Source organism: Marmota marmota, unplaced genomic scaffold, assembly GCF_001458135.2.
Source record: "Marmota marmota marmota unplaced genomic scaffold, marMar, whole genome shotgun sequence".
In the NCBI taxonomy this organism is placed as follows: domain Eukaryota; kingdom Metazoa; phylum Chordata; class Mammalia; order Rodentia; family Sciuridae; genus Marmota; species Marmota marmota.
In genome coordinates this window covers 73,055,995-73,079,381 of record NW_026000026.1, presented here as the reverse complement: position 1 = coordinate 73,079,381, position 23,387 = coordinate 73,055,995, and the positions used below count along the sequence as shown (strand labels likewise).

The 23,387-nt window shown below is 51.6% G+C and overlaps 1 long non-coding RNA gene across 1 annotated transcript; it reads left to right on the top strand.

The window, feature by feature from the left end:
- The first annotated feature begins 695 nt into the window (after positions 1–695).
- LOC125619108 lies at positions 696–22,309 on the top strand. The gene is made up of 3 exons (XR_007350599.1): positions 696–931; positions 19,970–20,190; positions 21,922–22,309. It is a non-coding gene; the product is annotated as an uncharacterized LOC125619108 (long non-coding RNA).
- Positions 22,310–23,387: the final 1,078 nt, after the last annotated feature.

Sequence of the window (23,387 nt, the reverse complement as noted above, 5' to 3'; positions counted from 1 at the left end):
GATTCTGTGGTCCTGCCCCACCTGCCTACCCCTTGCCCCAAAGCCCAGGTGCCTGGAGGTAAAGAGCTGGCACAGTCCCTGCCCTGCTGCCCGCTGCGGTGGCTGCTTTGGGATAAACAAACTTGGACTTTTGTAGGCCCTGAATGACTCAGCACAGCTGGGCCCAAGGCCGCCCCTCCTTAGTTGGTTGGCAGAGAAAGCGGAAATCTGCAGCACCCAGAAGATTCCCTCAAAGAAGTATTGACCTGGTTGCCCACCCCCAGCTCCAACACAGGCTTTGGAAAGAGCCGCACTCCATCTGTGTAGCTGCAAGAGCATGGGCTGCCGTGGGCCTGGGTTCAAATCCCAGCCCTGGTGTTTACCAGCCGTGTGGGCTGAGTCCCAGTTTCCTTGTCTGTAAAATGGGGATAATGGGATCTAACTCTGCAAAGATGAATAAAGAACATTTGTGAGGAGAGCACAGGCATTGTGCAAAAGCTTGCTTCCTTTCCTCTCTGGCAACTGAAATCCACCATTAGTGGCAGAGCCATCCCCAGACTCCTTTAAAATGCATGGAGCCGGGAAGAGAGGGACAGTTATTAAGTCCACCTGAGCTGGAGCACGTGTGAGCCTGACTTTTGCAGCTGTGGGATGGAAATGATTCTGTTGCTCCTGTTGTTGAGTTACTGACACCCGAGTAAAGCCGGGCTGGCAGGGCTGTGGAGTGCAGATCCTGCCCCACTCCCTTCTTGTAAAAAGGGAAAGGTGCAGAGGGGGAACTCCTAGCTCAAGGTCACCCAGAGTCAGGGGCTGGAAGATCAGGCTCCCATCCAGTTTGCCTGTGATTTGACTTCCTGTGTCCAGGAAGACAGGTCCTGGGGGAGGGGCTGCCCCCACCCCACCCCCAGGCCCTGACAAGGGGCCCTAGATTCTGGAACAGTGCTTGGCAAATGTAAGTACCCAATACGTATTCATGAGTGGATGAGGGAGTGAGTGAATGGGGTGGCAAAAAGAGGAAGGTGCCCCTCCAGGACAGGAGGGTGTCTTCCCAGGGCTGAGTCCACTGCTCCTCCTCCAGATGGCACTGTGTGTGTGTCCAGGGTGGAGGATGGTATTCCCCAGGGAAAAGGATCTGAGCTGCAGCCAGAGGGATGGAGGTTAGACTGCAGGGAGCCAGAGGAGGAGTGGGGAAGGGAGGCTGGGTGGCTGCTTCCTGGGAGCTCTGGGAGGAAGGAGTAGAGCTGTGTCTGGGGGTGGGGGAACTGGGTGAGAGTGCTGGGAGATCCCTGAGTCACACTTGCTCAGAGCCTGGGACACCTGGGGCCTCTATGGGCAAAGTCCACCTCTGCCTCTCAGAGACAAACCAACCTCAGCTCTGGCTGCTCAGGATCCTGTTGCCATAGAGATGCAGAGATGCCTCCTCTAGAGCATTGGAGTCCCTGGGTGTGGCCTCCTCTCAGCATGGTTTGGAGCTGAGGGTGGAGGGGTGGGTGCAGTTGGACCTTGTCAAACACTACGCCCGCCCACTGACATATGCAACATGGCTGCCACTGACCTTAGAGTCCACAGGTTGGACCTGTGGACTATTTACTAACTGGTGGTCCTGATGAGGGACGTTGGATGCAACGTGAGCCTCAGTTCCCTCATCTGTAAAATGGGGTTGGTGGTGTGTTCCCTCGGGCAGTTGTGACAGTCACTTGAGCCTACTGCTGGCACACAGTGAAGTCCCAGCGAGGGGGGGACCATTATTGCTGCAGCTGGTGCCCAGGGAGGGGCTCTGCAGGAGTCTGTCCCAAGGCAGCAGCTCCCTGCCCTCAGCCTGTGGTCTGGGACTCGCCACCAAGGCTGGAGAGAGGCCGGGCTCCTTCTCCACAGACAGAGGGGATCAGGAGTCAGGAGTTATGTCATCCTTTGAACATGGGCCTGGAGGCTCTGCTGCAGGCGTATCTGAAAAATAAATAATAACAACGTGAATAATTCACAGAATCTGTGTGAATAATTCACCATGGCCTCCCAAGCACCAGCCAATGAGTCACCGCAGACCCAGGCTCCTGTCCTGGCTGCCCCTGGCTGCCCTGCTGGCCCTCAGGAGGGCAGCCTGGTTGCAGGGGCAGGAGGTGCAGGGTATGCAAGGACAAGCAGGACAAGCCTTCTGGGGCTGCAGGTCCTGGGGAACAGCGGGGCAGTAGGGCCGATGGCCTGTGTGGGTTCTATAAGGACACACAGTCTGGAGATGCCAAAGAGGACTGATCTAGGGTCCTCAACTGCAGTTGGCCATCTCAAATCGTTCCCCCTAAATGGGCTACATGGTAGAGGCTGATGCAAGGAGAGCCCCTTCGTAGCCTTGACATGAATCCCAAGGAGCCCACACAGGCCCTTCAGGCTTCTCCTGGGCGTCTGGACAAGATGGAGTTAAATGTCTCTGCTCAGAACTCAGTTCAACCCTTAATCACTTAGTGTGTGACTTGGCCACATGGCTCCAATGTTCTGGGTCTCCATTCGCTTATCTGTAAAATGGGGACTAAGAAACACCTAGTCTACAACATTTTGATTGTTCTGTGGATGGAATGATGTCATGATCATAAATTGCCCAGTGCAATGCCTGACACACCGCGCTTAAAAAACAGTGGCTGCTGGAGACATTCATTATCTTTCCAAAGATAGCATGGTGGGGACTCGGGGTAGGAAGGGGGCTGCTCTGACATTGCTGATGTTCACTTAAAACATGATCTACAGGCCCGAGAGATGGGTATCAACTGCTGGTCAGCCCCGTGGAGGGCTGTCAGAGAATGGGGGGGCCTCCAAGCTCCTCCCAGTAGATATCGGCTCAAAACAGCCAGTGTCCTGTTTATTTCCTCTTGAGCATTTGCCCTATTGATGATGTGGGTCATCTGCCTTCTCCACTAGGACAGGGACATGTCTGTCTTATTCACATTTTAATCCCAGTCCCTAGAATACCACCAGGCACATAGTAGGTATTTAATAAATCTTTGTCAATTTAATGCCTGGATTCATCAAGTGGCATGTTATCATGAAGGGTTGTTGGAACAGAGCCCTCTTTGTGGCTGGCTCAGGAGGGGCTCTGAGGGCCGTAGCTGGGTGTGCAGCTCAGTGGGAAGGTGGTTCTGGGGACAACCCCTGCCAGACTGGCTGCTGCTGCTGCTGCAGGGCCGGGAATGTGCCTCTCTCCCTTCCCAGGTACACTTTCCTGAGACCAAACAGTATGAGGGAAGCTTAATGGTGGCACAGGCTCCCTGTGCCTTCCCCAGTAATGATTTAATCACTTGTTTAGAATTTCCTGTGGCATTAATGATTATCCCCCAGAACACGGGGAATAATTGGCTGCGTTCTCGCGGTGAGCGAGTGCCCTGTTAGCAGGGAACAGTGCCCGTTCTCCTGTAATCTTCCTCTCTCACCTGCCCACCGCTCACTCACAGGGTGATAGAGATGGATGAGCTCATGTGTGCAGCGGAGCTGGGAGGCCCACTGGAGAATTCAGGGAGGGTGAGGACTGAGGAAGTGTGTGGAAACGTGGCAAGGAAAGAGAAATAGCAGAGTCAGAGCGAGAAAGAACGAGGCCAGGGTCTGTGTTCTTAGGCCAAGGAATTCCCCATCTCAGTTCAGAGCTTTCAGTTCTCCCCAGCTACCTGGCTTCCCTTGCTGTTTTGCAAAGTCTGTGCAGGAAGGTGTCCCCGGCAGTGTATGCTCAGGTGGGTATCTATGGAGCAGTGATTCTCAGGGCTGGGTTCTGGGACCAGCAGCCACCGCAGTGTGGGCCTGTGTCCAGAGTGCAATGCATTCTCGTGCCCTCTCCAGACCTAGAAGATCCGAAACTCCAGTGGGTGGAGCCTCTCACTCTCAAGCTTTCTAGGTGATTCTGGTGCACCCAGGTTTGAGAAGCCCTGATGTGAGGTATAAGGGTGTAGAGAGGTACATACATGGGGGTGTCTGAGCGTTTGGACCTCTGTCCTAAGCCAGGAAGCTGCAGCAGAAAAGGCCCAGGCAGAAGTCAGGCCTGTCCAGAGGGCCCAGAGCTGCTGCTGCTTATGGAGAGGGTCTGGGTATCACCCACTTCCCCAGCCACTTGCCCCTGGGTGGCCATAAGACCTCTATCTGGGGAGTCTGCAGCGAGGAAGAGGGGGCTGCTGTCCCTGTCCAGGCCTCTGTCCTGCCCACAGTAGGCCAGAAGCTTGTTGTCATACTAGGGACCTGTCCCTGCCTGTCCTCACTGATGTTGGCTTTGAGGGAGGGAGTTTTCAGGGATTCAGCCATTTAAAGAGGACTTTGCAGGGCTGGGGGGAAATGAAATATCCCCTGAGAATGCTACAGCACAATTTGGGCCTAGAGATATTTCAGGGAGCGAGGGGTGGGCTGAGAGAGATATTGGTGCTCTGAGGGTGACTTGGGAGTGTGAGGGTGCTGTGGGGGGAGGGGAGAGGGAGTTAAGGATATGGACAGAAAAGGAGCCTCAGGGAGGAGGAGGAGGAAGAGGAGGAGGAAAAAACTGGCCAAGTGGAAAGGGGAAGCCATGGGAGTAGGCAGCCTGAGAGAAGGAACAGAGGTAGAAGGGATGGGGTGGGGCACAAGTGTGTGTTGGGGAGCAAAGAAGAAAGAAGCAGAAGTACTGAGGGAAGGGGAGGCAAGGAAGCCCAGACAACAGATGAAGGGAAATATAATCCCCAAAGGAGAGTGGAGGCTGCTGGTGGGAGGGAGTCACCCAGAGTTGCGTGTCCAGGGAAGAGAGGACATGAAGGCCTTTCCCACCCTAGGCTAACGTGAATCAGAAAAGTACTTAATAAGACAAATAAATGGAAGCTGTATGAAAAATTAGGAAGCAATAAAGACCTTGCAAAAAAAAGTTTCTGGGAAAAAAAGAGGAGGCTCCAAAGAAAATACCAGAACAGCCGGGTGTGCATATATATATATATATACCTGTAATTCCAGCGGCTCAGGAGGCTGAGGCAGGAGGATCACAGGTTCAAAGCAAGCCTCAGGCTGGGGCTGGGCCTCAGTGGTAGAGCGCTTGACTAGCATGCGTGATGCACTGGGCTCAATTCTCAGCACCACATATAAATAAGTAAATAAAATAAAGGTCCATCAACAACTAATAAAAATATTAAAAAAAAAAAGCCAGCCTCAGCAAAAGTGAGGCGCTAAGCAACTCTGTGAGACCCTGTCTCTAAATAAAATACAAAATGGGGCTGAGGATGTGGCTCAGTGGTCAAGTGCCTCTGAGTTCAATCCCTGGTACCAAAAAAAAAAAAAAAAAGGAAGGAAGGAAGGAAATACCAGAACATATGCAAATTGTCCATCCTGGGCAGGCGAGTCCCCAAATCAAGACACCCAGTCCCCCAACTGCCCAACAATGGGGCCCCAGTGGGAGCTGGGAGGAAGAATGGAGGCCGCCCCAATCCCACAGCAAGTAGGCTAGAACTTGGAGATCCAGCACCTCCCACATGCTTTCCCGCCTGTGGCACCTGGGAACCATCTGGGGAGACCAGGGCAGTCCCCAGCATGATGCAGACCTCCAGGGTCTAGGCTCAAACTCCCAGCATCTCTCGTTTCCTTCAATTACCTCGGGGGACCTGCCATCCATTACTTTTGTGCGGCTCTTTCTGAACTCCTTTCTATTTTCAGTTTGTGAAGACCCCTTGGGAGTAACAAATTCCAGAAGGTGGACAGCAGCTGTGTAAAGTAGGACTTCCCTTTAGAAATCCTAAACAAAGGAATTCCAGCTTTGGGGGCCTTCCTTGTGCGGGGCTGCTGCTTCCTTATCAGGAACTTGGGAGTTGAGGTCAGCACTGCCCCCTCTCTCCTGGGCAATGTTCCCAGCAGCCCCTTTGCTCTCACATTCCAAATATCCCGAGCTTTGGGTCAGACAGACAGAGGCTCAAATAGGGGCTCTCTCAATGCCTACCTGTGTGACCTTTGAGCAAGTCACTTATCTGCCTGAAGTATTTCCATCCGAACAGTGGAGGATGATCACATTCCCTATTTCAGAGAATATTGGGGCATGATGAAATAATGTTAAGTCATCGCCAATCAGTCCCTGCACACCGTGGTGGCTGTAGAGCCACGAGTAAGACAGGGAGACCCTTGCCCTCAGGGAGCACGCATCCCAGGAGGATGCCGGGAAGTAGCCACTGTGATTCTGAAGAGTGATTTGAGTTCCAAAGGTCATAAAAAGATAAAAGGGGGCTGGGGCTGGGGCTCAGTGGTAGAGTGGCAGAGCTCTCGCCTAGCATGCGTGAGGCACTGGGTTCGATCCTCAGCACCACATAAAAATAAACAAATAAAATAAAGGCATTCTGTCCATCTACAACTACAAAAAAAAAAAAAAGAAGAAAATTTCCATTAAAAAAAAAGAGAGGGTCTAGTGTAGCTCACTGCTAGAGTTTTTGTGTAGCATGCATGAAGCCCTGAGTTTCATCCCCACACTGAGAAAAAAAAAATGGAGGAGGAAAGATGGCTCATCAGAGAAGGCCTCTCAATTGAGGTGACATTTGAGCTGAGAAGCCAGATAACTGTGGATCTGGGGGAGGAATTTCCGTTATGAGTTTCAGGATTTGTAGGAAGTTCGGGGCCACATATTTTGTATCCTGTATGGTTTCCTAGAATCTGGCCCCTCCCACCCCTCATCCCCACTCTCTGGGCTTAGAGTCCTCCAGTCTGCTAATGGGTCCCAGGCCTGGGAAAGTGCGGGAGCACGTGGGCTGAGAGCTCTGCCTCCTCCTTCCCTCACTCCCACGCTGTCTCCCTGGTTTTCTGGCTGCCCAGGGTGATGGATGCTTCCTTCCAGGACCGAGTCACGTGCTGCCTCTTACAAACTCTGGAGGATATCTCTGCCAAGGCTGCACTGCCTGCTCCACCCCCACCCAGCCCATGAGAAGGCAGATTTATAGAGGGTTTTCCCCAGGGACTGAGCATGTATCCGCTTGACTCTGGCTCAGAAGCTACAGAAGTGATCCTGTTCAGAGACACTTTCTTCACACAGATGAGGAAACCGAGGCCTGGGAGAAGATACCCACCAGGCAGCAGCTGAGCAGGGGCTTGAGGCAATATCTCCCAATGGCTCACTCTTCTGGCACTTGTGACAGCTTGCCTACATTTAGGGCTTTGCCAGGGTCTGAACTTGAGCTCCAGAGCTGGATCTGTGCAGCCCCCTTAGAGGAGTCCCCAGCAAGCACTCTGTGCAATTAGCCTGCATTAGTACTGACTACTTAGAGGGCCGTCTTGAGGAGGTCTTGACTCTGCATCAGGGCTTGGTTAGGAAGGAGTGTTGTAGTTTAGTGGCTCTCAAATTTTAGCATTCATCAGAATCACCTGGAGGGCTTGTTAAAACACAGATGTCTGGCTTCCACCCCATTCAAGGGTCTGATGTGCGGTATGATCATTTGCATTTCTAACAAATTCCCAGGTGATGCTGATGCTGATGGTCTGAGGACCACACTTTGAGAACTGCTGCTATAATTGATTAGTGCTGTCTGCTATAGGAATAAGAACGGGGAATTTTGACAAGTAGGGCATATATTTGCCATTCCTCTTCTAGTAGGACTGCTGAAGATTTTTTGTCATAAATTTAAAATCCTTGTTTCATAGGCAGCCACAGTCATCTTTTCAAAATACAAGCCTAGTCGTATGATTTAAAATCCTTTGAGGACCTCCCCAAAGAAAAAAATGCCATAATGTGGTCTACAAAGTTCTGCACAGTGTGGCCACTGCCTATTGCTCCAGCCTATCTCACATGGTCATATACTTCTCCCTTCATTCCATCTCATTGATCTTAACTCTAATCACAGGGTATTTGCACATGCTGTTCCCCTGTCTGGAATTCTCCTACTGTCCCCTGGGCTCCTTGCCTAGTGAACTCCAACTTGTCTAGAAATCTCGGGTCAGAGATTTGTGTCTCCAGGGAAGCTATCCCCTACTCCCTGACCTGGTCAAACTCCCTCATCATGTGTTCTCACAGCCCACTGGGTTTCTTCTCTGATGCATTTAGCACAAAGTAATTCCATTATTTATAGTGATTATTTGATTAACACCTGCCTAACGCACCGTACACAAGCTCCAGGAAGGCAGGGACCATGTATCCTTTTTTTACTTTTTACTGATTCCCTGGAGCCCAGCATAGTGCCTGTTACATAAAAGGGTCTCATTAAATATTTGTAGAAAGAAAGAAAAAGAGAAAGATGTTCTGAATTTCCACTGGGCTTCTGTTTAAAGTTTTTCTGCAAAGAGGAAAGGGGAACATGGCCAAACTGTAACCAACAAAATTCACAGAAGTACATGGGCCACCAGACACAGTAGCATATACTTATAATCCCAGCAATGCTGGAGGCTAAGACAAGAGCATTGCAAGTTCAAGGCCAGCCTCAGCAACTTAGTGAGGCCCTAAGCAACTTAGTGAGACCTTATCTCAAAATAAAAATAAAAAGGGATATGGCTCAGTGGTAAAGAGCTTCTGAGTTCAATCAGTACCAGAGAGAGAGAGAGAGAGAGAGAGAAAGGAGAGAGAGAGAGTACATGAACTTCAGTAGCATGAGATCCCACTGCCTTGGACAATAGTAAGCTCTGAAGTGGCCAGAGAGAAGTGGGGAAAGAAACATGTCTACTGGGCCCCTCTACATCCCTCTGTGAGCTGGTTCTTTGCTTTTGCCTATGCTACCCCATTGTACTCTCAGAATAGGTCAGCATTATGATCCCCACTTTCCAGATGGAAGGACCAAGGCTCTGAGAGGACAAGTGAGTTGTGTGTGAAGTGTGGGCATGGATTTGTTTTTTTCCTTCAAACCAGGAGGGGACTGAGGTCCCAAGAAGAAAGAGCACAGGTGGCCAACAGCTGAGAGGAGGATCTCTGGGTTCTGGTCAAGCAAACAGGCTATTTTCTCAATCATGTTACAGACCTCTCTGTGCAAGAAACAAGTTAATCAGCGGTGACAAAATAAAGTCCCTGCCCCCATGGAGTTTCCAGGATACTTACAGGAGACAAAACAAGGAAGCTAATAAACAAGAAATTATCAGGTAGTTGTAAAATCTGTGAAGAAAATAAATCAGGAAATAAATAAATTGGGGCTAGTGTGTGATCAAGTTTTAAGTGGGGTGTTCAAAGTAAGGCTTTTAGAGGGTGACATTTGAATGGAGCCCTGAGTTATGAGAAGGTTTCGATAAGGGCTAATTTCTCCATTGGGAACAGTAACACTACTACATATACTGTATATACTACTGTATGTACCATACTTGTAGAGGCCCTGAGAAGTTTTAATTTCTTTGAAAATCAAAAGAAAACCATGAGCTTTCAGGTTGAAGAAAATATTTTCATACATAATGTGAATGTATCTGTGTTTATACCAATGCAGTCATAAAGTATGATTTGTGTATCTTTTTATGGAGGAAAGGACTTGCAAAAGCAAAAAGGCCCTGGAGCCCAGGAAAATCATAGTGTGGCTGACTCTAACTATGGGACACGCCACACAAGAGCATTTCAGGCCAAGGGAACAGCAAGAGCAAAGGTCCTAGGTGGGAATGAGCTGGGCACATTGGAGAAGCAGAAAGAAGGTCTTCAAATGAAGTAGGTAGATTGGGAAGAGTGATGGGAAATGAAGTTGCAGGGTCAAGACCATCAAAGGTCTGTGCATAGGGAGATGTGGACCAAGGTAAGGAGGAGAGATGGTAACCAAGGGAATGTCCACTGACTGATCTTGGAGCCGGAGGTGGTAGGTTGCTTCTCAGTGTCTGAGTGGCTGGGGTCACACCTGAGCTTGGAGGATCAATATGTCTCCTTTAAGAGAGGGCCTGAGTGGACACCTGGCCACGGCATCTTTTCAGCCAAAATAAGCCCACAGTCCCTTGAGCAATTTTCTGGATCCCTGCCCACCCACCCAAGAAAAAAGTGGGTTTTGTCTCTTAGGCATGTCAGGAACAGGTGTTTCTGTGACAGGAGGATGTTTTTGAGTTGGGGGGCTGAGCCCCTTTCTCTTGGCCTCATTTCTGGGGCTCACACAGCTCCTCCCTAGGGCAGCCAGACTTGGGGGACTGGGGCTTTGGCAAGTGAGATACAGCAAGGAGCTATTTAAAGCTGCCGGCAGCTCACCCCTTCTGTTCACGGCTCTGCTGGGTGGGAGCTGCCATCGTCACGCACCCACCGGCGCCTCAGGAACACAGCAGCCCAGCGCACCCACACAGAGAGGTGGGGGGAGGGTCCTCATGCACCTCCATGGGGCCGGCAGGGCTCCCCCTGGCTGGCAGGGCACGGCTGATAAGCAGGAGTGGACCCTCAGACCCACCCCATGTTTCCATGACAGACCAGAAAAGTGCCCTAAATTTAGGTCACCCCCCCACACACCGTTGGCTACAAGTGTAACCAATTAACAACTTTCCAAGGGTGTTGGTGGAGGCAGGGGCATCTTCAGGCCCATGTGGGACCAGAAGTGCTCCTTGTGCCTTGGAGGTATCCCAGGCCTTGGGGAGAGGAGCTATGAGCACCCTGCCCTACCAAGGCTGCAGCTATGAATGAGTGGTCTTTCTGGAATGTTCCTATGGCCTCCATCTCTCATATCTCCCAAGGTCCCAAGCAGGGAGTTGTCTGGAGGTGGCTGCTCAAGGTCTGCAGGGGTTAAAAACACCAGCTGAGGGCCCTTGGTGTGAATCCAGGCAGGTGACTTAACCTCCCAGGGTTTCCTTTTCTATGATATGGAGATAAAAATAATGTCATCTCAGATACTTGTGAAGATTTTATTTGAATTAAAAATGTACAGAGCCTCCCCACAGCCTAGTGCACGGTGAACTCCACACCTAAGGGCCACAGCAGCACCTCCAGGCCCCTCTGGATACAGACACAGGTTAGAGGGTCCTGGGAAGGGAAGGCAGCAGGTGGGTTTGACCTCATGTGCCAGCGGGGACCTGGACACACACTGTCCCCAGGGTACATGGGACTTTTTCCAGTGAAACCATCAGCCTGCAGTGATGACTGTTGTAGCCTCGTCCTCACTCTCATCCTAACTAGCAGGACAGACCCAGGCTCAGGAGCACCCAGCAGCTCCTCGGGAGGGAACACCTGAGTCAATCAGATGAGGGAGGGCAAGTGGGAATTTGGGGTCCTCTTTCAGTTCTATGCAGGGTCAGACCACAGTGATAAGGGGACTTCTAAGGGGAATACCCTGAATTGGGAGGGCCACTAGAAACTGCACAGGGAGAGGAGAGATGGTGAAGCCTGGGCACTGACAGGCGAGGGCTAGAAGCCGCAAAGGGAAGAGCAGGAGCAGAGAGGTGCACGAGGGCCAAGCAGGGAGCCAGGTGAGGGTCAAGCAGGGGAAGGCCCCCAGGAGGCCCACTGGACAGCTTCTCACCTCCTTCATGGGTGTGTGTTTTGGTTTGGTTTGGTTTGATCCTGGGGATTGAATTTTGGGGCACTCTACCACTAAACCACATCCCCAGCCCTTTTTTGTATTTTATTTGGAGACAGGGTCTCACTGAATTGCTTTGTGCCTCGCTAAGTTGCTGAGGCTGGCTTTGAACTCACGATCCTCCTGCCTCAGCCTCCCAAGCCGCTGGGATTACAGGTGTGTGCCACAGTGCCCAGCTTCCATGAACCTTTCCTTCACTGACCGTCTCCTTATGACCCACTCCTTCACCTACATTCACCCTTGAACCCTCACATAATGTCCCATCACTCCACCCAGGGACCCCTCTGCCCGACTCAGGGTACCCTTCATCATGCCCAGTGCCCCCACCCCTCCCGTGCCTCCTTTGCCGAACCCCTTCACCTCCCCGACCCAGTCCACATACTGCATCTGGTGGTGCTATGACCCCCACCCAAACCCTCATGAGATCACCCTGGGTCCTCTCCAGGGAGCCTCGGGTCCTCTGCCAAAGTCCAGGACTCCATCTCCAGCCCAGCTAACTCGCTTCTCCAGGTCCCCATCACCCCCTTCCGTCATCGTGTTCCGCAGCCAGCCGCCTGGGAGCTGAATCAGAGCCATAGAACTAACATTTTGCACACACGTCTCTCCAGATGACAGGCAAGATGGGCCTTCTGCCCTCAGCCCACACACACCCATGCTCAGGAAGCACACAGAGCCAGGGCTGTACCCAACATGGGTGGGGAAGAGGGCTGGGGTGGGCCCCTTCCCCGCCTCAGATACCAACCCTGGCCTTTGCCCTTTGGTCTCTTTTGTTCAAGGCTTGGAAGTCCCCTTTTAGGGAGCAGAAAAAGTACAATGGGAGATGAAGCAAGACCAGAGACTGGTACAGCCCGGCAGCAAGAGCTGATAATAAGCAGAGAGAGGGATGGGACAGAAGCATGACGGAAGAGCAGTGGGGGAAAGGCAGGGATAGAGACAAGGCAAGGAGAGGCAGAAAAAGGAAGAGAGAGAGAGAGAGAAGAAGAAGCAGGTGCAGCACTCACGAGAGGGGAAGAGAAGAACAGGGACCCTGAGCTCAGCGCAGCCAGAGTTCAGATGGGAGGAAGGTGTCAGGAGCCCAGCAAGCCCTGAATGCGGGCCTCAGAGAAGCCCAGGGGAAACAGAACCCCAGAATTCCCAGGGATCCAGGCTGGGCCCAAAGTGGGAGAGCAGAGGCAGTTTCCGGGATCCCAGGACCCAGAGGTGAGCGAGTGGCGAGTGAGAACAAAGACAGTGAGGATCACACACACTGTGATCAGGAAGAACCTGGACCCAGGAATCTTGCTAGGGAGGGTTAGCTGACCTCTATGGAGGCCCCTGCTGCTAGCCCAGCATCCTTGTGTTTCTGCTCAGGATCATTCCCAGTGGTCACCATTGATTGAAGCCCTATTATGCACTAGGTACTTACAGCCATCGCCTCTTCCAGATCTTTCACACAAAACGCTTGTTAGGCCAACACTGTTTTTTTTGTTGTTGTTGTTGTTGTTTTGAGAGAGAGAGAGAGAGAGAGAGAGAATTATTTATTTTTAGTTTTCGGCAGACACAACATCTTTGTTTGTATGTGGTGCTGAGGATCCAACCCCGGGCCGCACGCATGCCAGGCGAACGCGCTACCGCTTGAGCCACATCCCCAGCCCCTAGGCCAACACTGTTTTGACCCCATTTTACAGATGAGGAAACTGAGACTCAGACACACAAAGAGCTTTGTCTAGATCTGTTTAACTCCACCATGTTATCTGTGAGCCTCTCTTTTTCTAGTTCTGTGAAGGTCCGTCTCTGCGCTAACATTTTGTGATTCCAGTTTTCTTACTTGCCAACACATACACGTGGGTGGACCCCAGAAGACACTCACACAAGGGTCTCGGTATCCGTTCTTCATCGGTCCCAAGGCTTCCCTACCCCACCCCCAGCTCCTCCTGCTTCCCCTCCACAGTGTCTCAGATCACCTCCCTCTGGCTCAGCAGCTAAGCATGAGGATGATGTCATTCCTTTTATTTAAAGAAAAGAGCTGAGCTGGAGCTTCAGGATGGGGGTCCATGTGGGAGCAGGAGCCAACTGACTAGCCTCTTCTGTCCCCTTAACTGCAATCTGCTGAGCTGCTTCCTGAGCCCTGGCACATCCCCCAAGAAGCACCCCTGCTCAGCACTGGAGCAGTGAGGGAGACACTCAAGAGTTAACAGGGAAGCCAGGCACCAAGGTCTGTGGGGATGCTAGTGTGTTTGTAAGAGCTCTCTGCAGTCAAAGGACACACTGCTGTTAAAGCCACACCGAGGGAGAAACTGAGACTCCTGGCCTGTGCCTTCAGTCAGTCACCTAAGGTTATTATCTATGCATGGTTTCCCAGGAGGAGGGTGAAGGGAAGGAGGACTGACTGAATCCGGAGGTCTGTGCTCTTTCTCTTTCATCCTCTAACAGTCAGAGGCCAGTAACTTGTTCTCTCTGAAACAACTGAGAGGGGCACGGAGGAAAGAGCCCATGGCCCAGGGATGGGGTCTTCTCCTGGGCTCCCAATTCCCTTTCATGGCCTGTCCTCCCATCCATGCCAGGACCTCTCAGCAAGATCTCTAATTCTTTCTTACCTCAGCCCCGCTTCCTTCTGAAAGGTTTCTTTTAACATAACTAAGTACCCTACTAAACCTGCTAACATCGATAAGAGATGGGCACGCTTTTATCCTCATTTTATAGGCAAGGCAAGTGAGGCTTGGGAAGGGTCAAGAGTCAGCCCAAATCACATAGCTTATAAGTGGCTGTTAGTGTTGAGATCTTAAATGTCTCTGAAGCGCCATCTCTTAAAGGCTTATGACCGGCCTGAGGTGCTTGAGGAGTTGGGGTCTAGTGGAAGGACGTTAGGTCATTGGGAGAGTGTTCTTTAAGGGGATATTGGGACCTTGGCCTCTTCCTCCATCTCTTGTTGCTTCCTGGCTGCTGCGGGGTGAGCGGCTCTGTGGCACCACATAGTTGCCACTTTGCTGTTCTGCCTCATCACAAGCCCAAAGCCACAGGGCCAAGTACAGTGCACTGAAACCTCTGACACTGCAAGCCAAAATAAACCTTTCCTCCTTATAAGTGGATCATCTTGGGTATTTTGTCATAGCAATAGGGAGATGACTAACATAGTGTCAGAGCCAGGGTACCAACCCAGGTCTGTCATATTCCAAAACCACTGTTCTCGGTCCTTCACTATTCTGCAAGACTCTCCTCCAGCTTCCCCAAGACCCTCACGGCTCCGGTGTGTGCCCCTGCAATGGACTGAATGTTTATGTCTCCCCAAGTTCCTATGTTGAAATAATCCTAAACCCCAAGGTGATGGTATTAGGAAATGAGGCCTTTAGAAAGTCATTGGGACCTTAGGCTCAAGAGAGGGATTTGTGTCTTAAAAAGTAGATCCCAGAGAGCTCTTTGTCCTTTCTGCCACGACAGGACACATCGAGAAGATGCTGTCTATAAGGAAGCTGGCCCTCAATGCACAGCAAATCTGCCAGTGCCTTGATCTTAGACTTCCCAATCTCCAGAATTGAGAGAAATAAAATTCCATTGCTTTTGATATTTGTTATGGTGGCCCAAACAGAGCACGGCATCCCCCAACTCTATCAAGGCTGTTTTTTAAGTCACCAAGCCTCTCTTCTGTGGGCCCTACCCCAGCAAGAGGCTCCAGATAAGGTGACTGGGACCACCATCTTTGGATCCTCTGTCAACTTCCAGGGTTCCTTGCCCCAGCAGCTTTCAGCAGGTCCCTGCCAGGAGCAGGCAGAAATGCTTGTTCTATATTTTATTTAGCCACTAATTGCCTGCGTTTAAAAGGCATCGCAGTGCCACAGTCGTCCACTGCTTCATGCCCTGATGTGTGCTTCTGCATGAAGGGACAGTTGGGCGGGAGAGTGGGGAGGGTGAGGGGCCACAGTCTCCCCAATGACAGCTTTAAAAGCCTGACCCCAGCGCTGAGTGCTGGAGGATGTCAGGTTGTCACCCTGAGAAACGAGACAGGGCATGCAGGGGCTGGGGCCTCTGCAGAAAGAAGGAGAGAGGTCAGGGCCCTGGCAAGGGCCAGGAAGGCATTGGAGGGGGCACTCTATGTCCCCACTCACCCCTAGGATGAAGGCGCAGCTGATGGAGCCTACCCAGAATGCTTTGGTTCAGCTCCACTCCTGCCTAGAAAACTCTGCAAAAACCAGCTGCCTGGAAAGGGACTTAGTACTGTCCCCAACAGGCACATCTCCTGAGATCAGCAAGAAGACAGATTTTGAACCTTGACTTTGTTCAAGAGCAAGAGATGGCAGTTGAGGAAGACAGGGAAGAGGTGGGAAGGTAGAGGTAAGTGCTGAAGCAGGTGGTGGGTGACCCCTAACTCTGGAGATGGCCCCAGCAGTCTTACTTTGGGTTTTCCACCTGTTTAGAAAGTGCTCACCCAGGTAAGGGAAGAGAAAACTTGTTTCCCACCATTTCCCAACATTTCCATTCTGAGCCATATGAAAGCTTTCTCTGACTCCAACCCTTACACCAGCAGCAAGCCTACAATTCAACCACAACCCTATTGAACCTCTCCTCAACTCCAACTCTAAATCCAACCTTCATCTCACTAGGATTTCAACCCTAATCCCATATGTAATACAAAAATCAAGCTGATATCTACCCCACAGTCTAATGCAAACATCAGTAATAATCCTAACCCCATTTTCAACCCCCCCCCAAACCTCTCCACAATAGGGATTAAACCCAGGGCCTCACACATGCTAAGCGGGTGCTCTACCATTGAACTACACCCCAAACCCCAGCCTCCAATATATTTCTAATCTTGGTTTGTTGTTGTTGTTTTTGTACTGGGGATTAAACCCAGTGCCTTCAGCATGCTAGGCAAGAACTCTACCCCGAAAGCACTCCCAGCCCATGCTTCTAATCTGAATCAATCCCTAACCATATCCCTGACCCCAACCCCAGTCCTTTAATATCCATCTCAGATGGAAAACCATCCCAATTTCCTTTCCATTCCTCATTTTTTGGGGGGAGCCCGGTGGGGATTGAACCCAGGGTGCTTAACCACTTAGCCACATCCCCAGCTTTTTTTATATTTTATTTTGAGATGGGGGTCTCATTGAGTTGCTTAGCGCCTCACTTTTGCTAAGGCTGGCTTTGAACTCGTGATCCTCCTGCCTCAGTCTCCCAAGCCACTGGGATTACAGGCCTGCGCCACCGTGACCAGCTTCCCAGTCACGGACTTGACCCAATCCTTTCACCAATCTCTATTTGACCCCCTAACTGTGACTGATGCCAGTCCCTCACCCTGGCACTATGCCCGGGACCTGGCTTGGTCCCAAGGCACCTGGACTGGCTGAAAGTAGATTTGAGGTCTTCCATCTTGAGCCAAGCTATAAAGCCATGGGGCCTTCAGGGTGGGGCCTCCCATTGCTGGAAGTGCTCAGGGCCCCCATTTTGAGTGGATAGGTCTGAAGCCTTCCTGCTCTGTTCAGCTCCCAACCAGCAGGACTTGGGTAGGGGTGTGACAGGCTTCCTGCTGCCAAGACAGAGCTGAGCAGCCCGGCTTCTCCTGAGGAATGGCAAAAAATTAGCACTTGGCTGAGCCGGCCCACCCCTGCGCTCCTCACACCTCGGTGGGTAATTTCTACATGGCCAAAGGCTGAGCTTAATGGGCCGCTGCTTCCAGCCCGGTGGACAATCTGGGAAAGCAGCCCCCAGGGTCTCCCACAGACGAGGGGCTCTGCGTCTGCTAAAAGGATGGCATTTGCATCCATCAGGAGAGGAGGGCAGGCTGAAAGCTCGGAATCCTACAGTTGGGAGAGAAGGAGGGAGCCAGAGTGCTCTGCGGAGCCCCAAGAAGCAGGACAACATCCTCTGGAGATGGGCAAAGAAGCCATTCCTGTTTGTGCTGGGCGTGCCAAGGAGCCATCTCTGAGCTCGGCAAATGCGAGTGATTAAGCCGCCAGTGAGTGAAGCTTCCAGACAGCCCTCCAAGAACAGCTCTGTTCCCGGGCCCACCACCGTCCACCCTCGAGCCACCCGGTGATGAATGCCAACCGTTGCCACCACATGGGCTGCCCCCCATTGTGCTGTCATAACCCACCCCTCTTCCTGGGGTCAGTCTGTCTGTCTGCTCAGATGGGGAGCTAGCTGGCTGGCTGGGCTGGCCGCCAGCTCTGCATTTCCTGCCTGGCCCCGCACACCGCACTGTGGTTGCTCACCCAAAGCTAACTGAATGGGCTGAACTTTCTCCAGCTTCATCCTCAGCAACTCCCACTTCCTGGGAGGGTGGAATTGTGACTATCACTCTGTCTTGCAGGAAAGGCAAGATGGCCTAGTGGTTAACAATTCGAGAAGCAAACAGATACTCCTGAGTGCTAAACATACTTCCAGCCCCATCATTTCTAGCTCTGTGGCCTTGGGCAAGGTTTCCTCACTTCTCTGAATGAAGATAGTGGTTCCTGTCTCACAGAGTTGCTTTTAGAGTCTGTACTGGGTATGGTGGTGCATACCTACAATCCCAGCAACTGAAGGCCAGCTTAAATAACAGCTCAGTGGTAGAGCACTTCTGGGTTCAATCCTAGTAACTAAAAGAAAAAGAATTCCATAAGGGAACTGGGGACTCGGCTTAGTGATAGAGCTCTTGCCTAGCATGTGCAAGATCCCGGGTTTAATTACCAGCACCAAAAAAAAAAAAAAAAGAAGTAGTATTCAATAAGTGTGTGTGTATGCACGTGCATATGTGTTTAAAGTGCTGGTGCACTGGCTGACACACAGTGGGTCCGCAGTAAGCACTGTCTATGATAATGGTGGGGCTGCAGATACTGGTAGCCTGATTGAGAAAAGTCCTCAGGAGAAGAGATCAACTGGGGCTCTTCTCTGAAGGGGCAGCCCCAAACCTGATGTATTCACAGTCCTGCCTGAGCACCCATTGACTTTCCCTTCATTCCACCAGTCTCCCTCCCCTAGGCCAAGGAATCGAATCACTCATTCATTCATTCGTTCATTCATACCTTCGTCTAACAGCTGCTTATAGATGGCTCACTCCAGGCCAGAGCCTGTACTGTGGGCTGGGAGGTCAGTCAACAGGCTGAGGTTTCTGACTCCCCTGAGACTAGACGGGGGACTGGTGCTCTGTGTGTGCTAGCAGGGGGAGGACCCCTGGTCTAAGGGCTGGATTCCTAGAGGAGGGCTTTCTACCCTAACTTCTGGAGGACGGGGGGCAGTTGGCTGGACAGAGGGGAGAGAGAGAGTCCAGGTAGAGGCACGAGTCTCGGCAAAGTGCAGGGTGGGAGGCCACATGGATTTCGGGCTTTGAGAGTGTCCTGAGTCTCCGTGGAACAGCAGGTGATGACACAGGACACTGGCTGGACATGGGACTCTCCTCATGGGGTGCTTCCTTCAGGGATGGGCCCTGGCTGATTCTTTTCTTTGTCCACACACAGCCTCACTTCTCAACAAAGGCCTGTCCTGGGGGAGAGGGAGAGGGAGGTGGAGGGAGAGTGAGACCAGGAGGGGAGTTTCCACCCAGGGTAGCATGGGATGGAGGCTCAGAGGAGAGGGTGACCACAAAGCAGCCCCCCCCCAGCCTTTGCTTGACTTCCCCACTCAGTCTGCATCACATACCCGTACTACTTCCTGTCACAAACGAGGAGACCAAGGCACCCAGATTTTCAGTAACATGCCCCAAGGGTCACACCTACAGCATGGGACCCTGGGGTCAGTCCCCAGAACCTGTGGCTCTTAACATTAGGCCACCCTGGATAGGGGGCAGTACTGAAGGAGATGACCTGGGGGCAGGAAGCAGTGGAGGGAATGAGCTTTCTTGGGGTGACCTCTGGCCTTGCGACCAGCCAGTCACCCGACACAGACCTGGGGAGCAAGTGCCTGCCAGAGCCCGGAGGGACAAAGCCCCCATTCAGTGCTCAAGGATCTTTGCTCCCAGCTGCTCAGCTCCTTGCAAAGCATTTTCCCTTAATAGCCTCCCATTCAGTGGCGGCTGCAGCCCACATCTGCAGAAACCAGGCCACGCAACTCCTCCCACCAGGCCAGCAAGGCTGCCACAGCCACCATGGTCACCATACCCCAAGCTGCTCCTTCTCTCTCATGTCAGAAAACTTCTGGTCCCCTACCACTCCACCTGCTATTTTTGGGACTGCCTATAGTGGAGGGACAGAGCTGAGACCCTTTCCCTCAGGTCAGCCTGTCCTTAACTTTTCTCTGCAAAAAATGTATCTTAAAGGTATTGGTAGAGGATAGGATGAAGAGAGGGACTCCTAGGTTCTCCTCTGCTTTCAATTTGCTGTGAGACCTAGGGAAAGACACGTCACCTCTCTGGGCCTCCTGATAACTCAGATGCAGACTGCCCACATTTGAATCCTAGATCCACCACTAATAAGCTGTGTGAACTTTGACATCTCTCTCTGAACCTCAGTTTTGTCTTCTGTATAAATGAGTTGACCTACTTCAACAGCTGTTGAGAGGATTAACCAGATGACCCATGTGAAGCATTTAGTTGGTGCCTGGCTCACGGTAAATAATAAGTGCTAGTTGTTGTTGTTATTATTATTATAGGTATTTTTCAAATATTTTAACTATGGGTTTTTTTTTCTTTTCAGATACAATTTTCCCAGCAGAGCCCTAATATTATATGGAGAAGGTGAAATGGTGTGGAGTGGGCTTACCCAACTGTTCTTCCTGCAATTCCTATACTGTTTTATCTGGTTTTGACCAGTAAGTTCCAGAGGTTGCCCCAAGACACTGCAGGCCACACTCTCCAGATTCTCATTCAGGAAGTCTAGGGTAAACCCAGACAGCAGATCTTGTAGAATCATCCCAGGTAATCCCAAAATCTCCCAGGTTGGAGCGCCATAAGGTCTTTTCTGGATCTTGCTAAGGACTTTGGGTACACGGATTTCCTTTCCCGTGGCCCCCCCCTCTTAGGCTGAGAACCCACCCCTCACAGACCTAGCAGGTTCCAATTGTTCCCATTCTCTGGCTCAGCAACCAGCCTCCTCTGCCTGGCCTCCATCCGGGCGCCCTTCTGTGAGTTCTTTCTTTTGGAGCCTGATCAAAAGGGGGCACGAGGAGGAAAGCAGGAAAGCGCTCCTTCCCTCTCCTCCAGCCCAGCCCTCCTCCACCACCATGCTCCTGCCCCTCCTTTCCAAGCCAACGTGTTTTTTCTTTTCTTTTTCTTTTTTTCCTTCCTTCCTTCCTTTCTCTTCCTCTCCCTCCCCTATCCCCCCATCCCTCCCTCCCTCTCTTTCAGTGCTGGGGATGGAACTCAGGGCTTCACACATGGCCTCTTGCATGCTAGGCCAGTGCTCTACCACTGACCCACACCCCACCCCCACTTTTAATAATAATGTCTAAATGTCACCATGTGCCGGACACTACACTAGGCACCTTCCATTTATCAACTTGCTAAATCCTCATACAGCCCTCACATCCCCCTTGACAGATGAGAAAACAAAAGCAGAGAGGTTAGGTGACATGATTAAGGTCACACAGCTATGAATAGTCAAGATGAAGTTCTACCCTAGGCCAGCCTGACCCCATAACTCAGGCTCTTATCCCTTCTGCTGATGTCCTTCCCTTAGCACTTCCCACCTACTCCCTGCCTCCCACATCCTCAGGGACCAGCTAAAACGTTTCTCAGGGGACAGGGCTTTGGGCCACACCCCAACAGCTGACCAGATGCATCACAGGAGGGGCTGGTCTAATTGGTGTCTGAGGTGCTGGGGTTCTGAGTCCTGCTAGAGGGGCAGAGCACTCCCATGGTGAGTCCAGCCACCCAGCCATTCCTCCTAAGTGAACCCCACTGGACCATCCATCTGCTGTGTGGCAGTCATCATTCATCCATCCATCGGATGCCAGCTCAGCCTGTGCTTACTGGCCCTGGTCATCTGTCAGTCTTCCTTCTGACATCACAAGCCACCAGATGGTCTTTACTTGACTCTTAGTTCACCAAGGGGTCAGTCCCTCTCTACAGGCCAAAGGCCTCGACTTATGAGTCTCCAGGGTGGAGATTGCCGACTCAGGGTCGGAGAGAACAAACCTAGCCACTGTCCCTGCAGACCTTATAATCGGATACCCACAGAGCCAACATTCACACAGCAGTCTTCCAGGTCAGCCTGTTGAACCAGGTCTCTCTTCCTGCTCCCACCACCACCTCATCTCCCCTGGGCCCAGCTGCCCCCACTGCCAGGGGACCTTTCCCTTTGTGACCTGTCCTGGTAATTTGGAAGGTGATTAACAGCAATCACGCTTGAGTTTGACATCCAGGCACGGCCGCTAAATTGAGGCTCACAAAGCCTCCTTGACATCCAATATGTTATATGCTTTTCCCCTTAATTAGGAGCTAAAGTGGATAAATATGAAGTTGCCATGGCAACAGCCTCTCGGGTTGGTGGAGGGATGCAGCTCAGTTTCTGTCGGCTGGCTGGCTGACATGTTGGCTGATGGACCAAACCGGCTCCTGGGAAGGAGCAGGAAGAGGCCCTCTCCCACTTTCTTAGCCCCTCCCCCTCAAGTCCCAGTTCTGATTATTCTCTTCTTCACTGCTCCTTAGACTTCATAGAGCCTCAGGATGCCCCACCTGGACCACAGAGCTCGGTTGGTCGAACCACCTCATGGAACAGTTCAGGAAACTGAAGAGGAAGGAGCCAGAAGGAGATGATATCTGACACCCAGATCTCCTGACTTCTGGATCAGAATCTGTAGTGGTTCTTAAATGTTGTGGGGTACCAGATCCCTTGGAGAATCTTTTGAAAATTATGGATCTGGTAACATAAGTCTGAGGTCAGCTGTGCAGTGGGGCTCAGACCCAGGACTGGGCTGAATCTGCTTTTTAAATTTAATTAACTGGGCTGTGGACGTGGCTTAGTGGTAGAGCACTTGCCTGGCATGTGTGAGGCACAGGGTTCGATTCTCAGCACCACATATAAATAAATAAAGATCCTTTGACAACTAAAAAATATTTTTTAAAAAATTTAATTAACAGTTGAGTTCTTACTATGCATTTTCCTCATGTCATCTCATTTAATCCTTCTATGGGGCAGGTAATATGATTATTTCTACTTTCCAGATGAGAAAACAGAATTTCAGAGGTTTGACTGCTTCCTCAGTTCACACAGCCATGGATGAGGAGCCAGGATTTGGACCCAGCTCTGTCCGAAGGCTGTGGGGTCCAACCTCTGCAGTGCCTTTCTCCAATCTACAAGTAATGGCTGCGGTAGCTGAGGGGCTTCAGCCAGGAAGTTCTTCTCCTGCCTAGGAAGATGAGGGGGACCCTGAAAAGCTCCCCCTCTCTGCCCCCCAGTTCTGCTGTTGGGGTGGGTGGAAAAAAGTCTGTTGGTTATGCCTCATTCAAGCCTCCCATTGAAGAAGAACCAGCCCCAAACACCTTCTAATAGAGATCAAGTCATTTAAACCTTGAAGGAGAAAGCAGGGGCTCCATTCAAAGAGCCGAACCCACAAAAGAAAGCACCTCAGAGCTACCAAAGTCCTATTTTCAGGAGACCAAACTGGGTCTTTACCTTTTCACCTTCCCTTTTTTGCCAAAGAGAGTTCCTGCAGAGCCTTGTGCTTGGCCAGGGAAATGAGGCACACTCTGTCCCCAGCCCGCAACCAGAGTATGTCCCCTCAACTCAGAAATCCATCCGGCCCTGCGCCTGTGCTGGCAGGTGGGAGGGGAGCACTGTGCCTCCTCCCTGAGGAGCTGGGACTCGGGGCTCCTCCAGCACCCCCGCACCACGAGGCGTGGGTGCTGGCAACGAGAGCTGGGGCTGGTGGCTTGGCCCCCGAACTTCCTTTCCTTCCAGTTCCAACTAAAAATAGAGACGGCAAGGACGCAGCTCGTTTTGTCAGACAGTGTGAAGGGGGGGGACGCCTGTGCAGACATAGGCCCCCCTTTCTGAGCATGTGATACCCAGCCCCCAGTTTTCCCCATATGCCCCCCACCTCTCAAGGCCTTCCTCTGCTGTGACAGCTGTTGCTGTGGAGCCAGGGTCTCGGTGTACCTTCTGATTGGTCTTT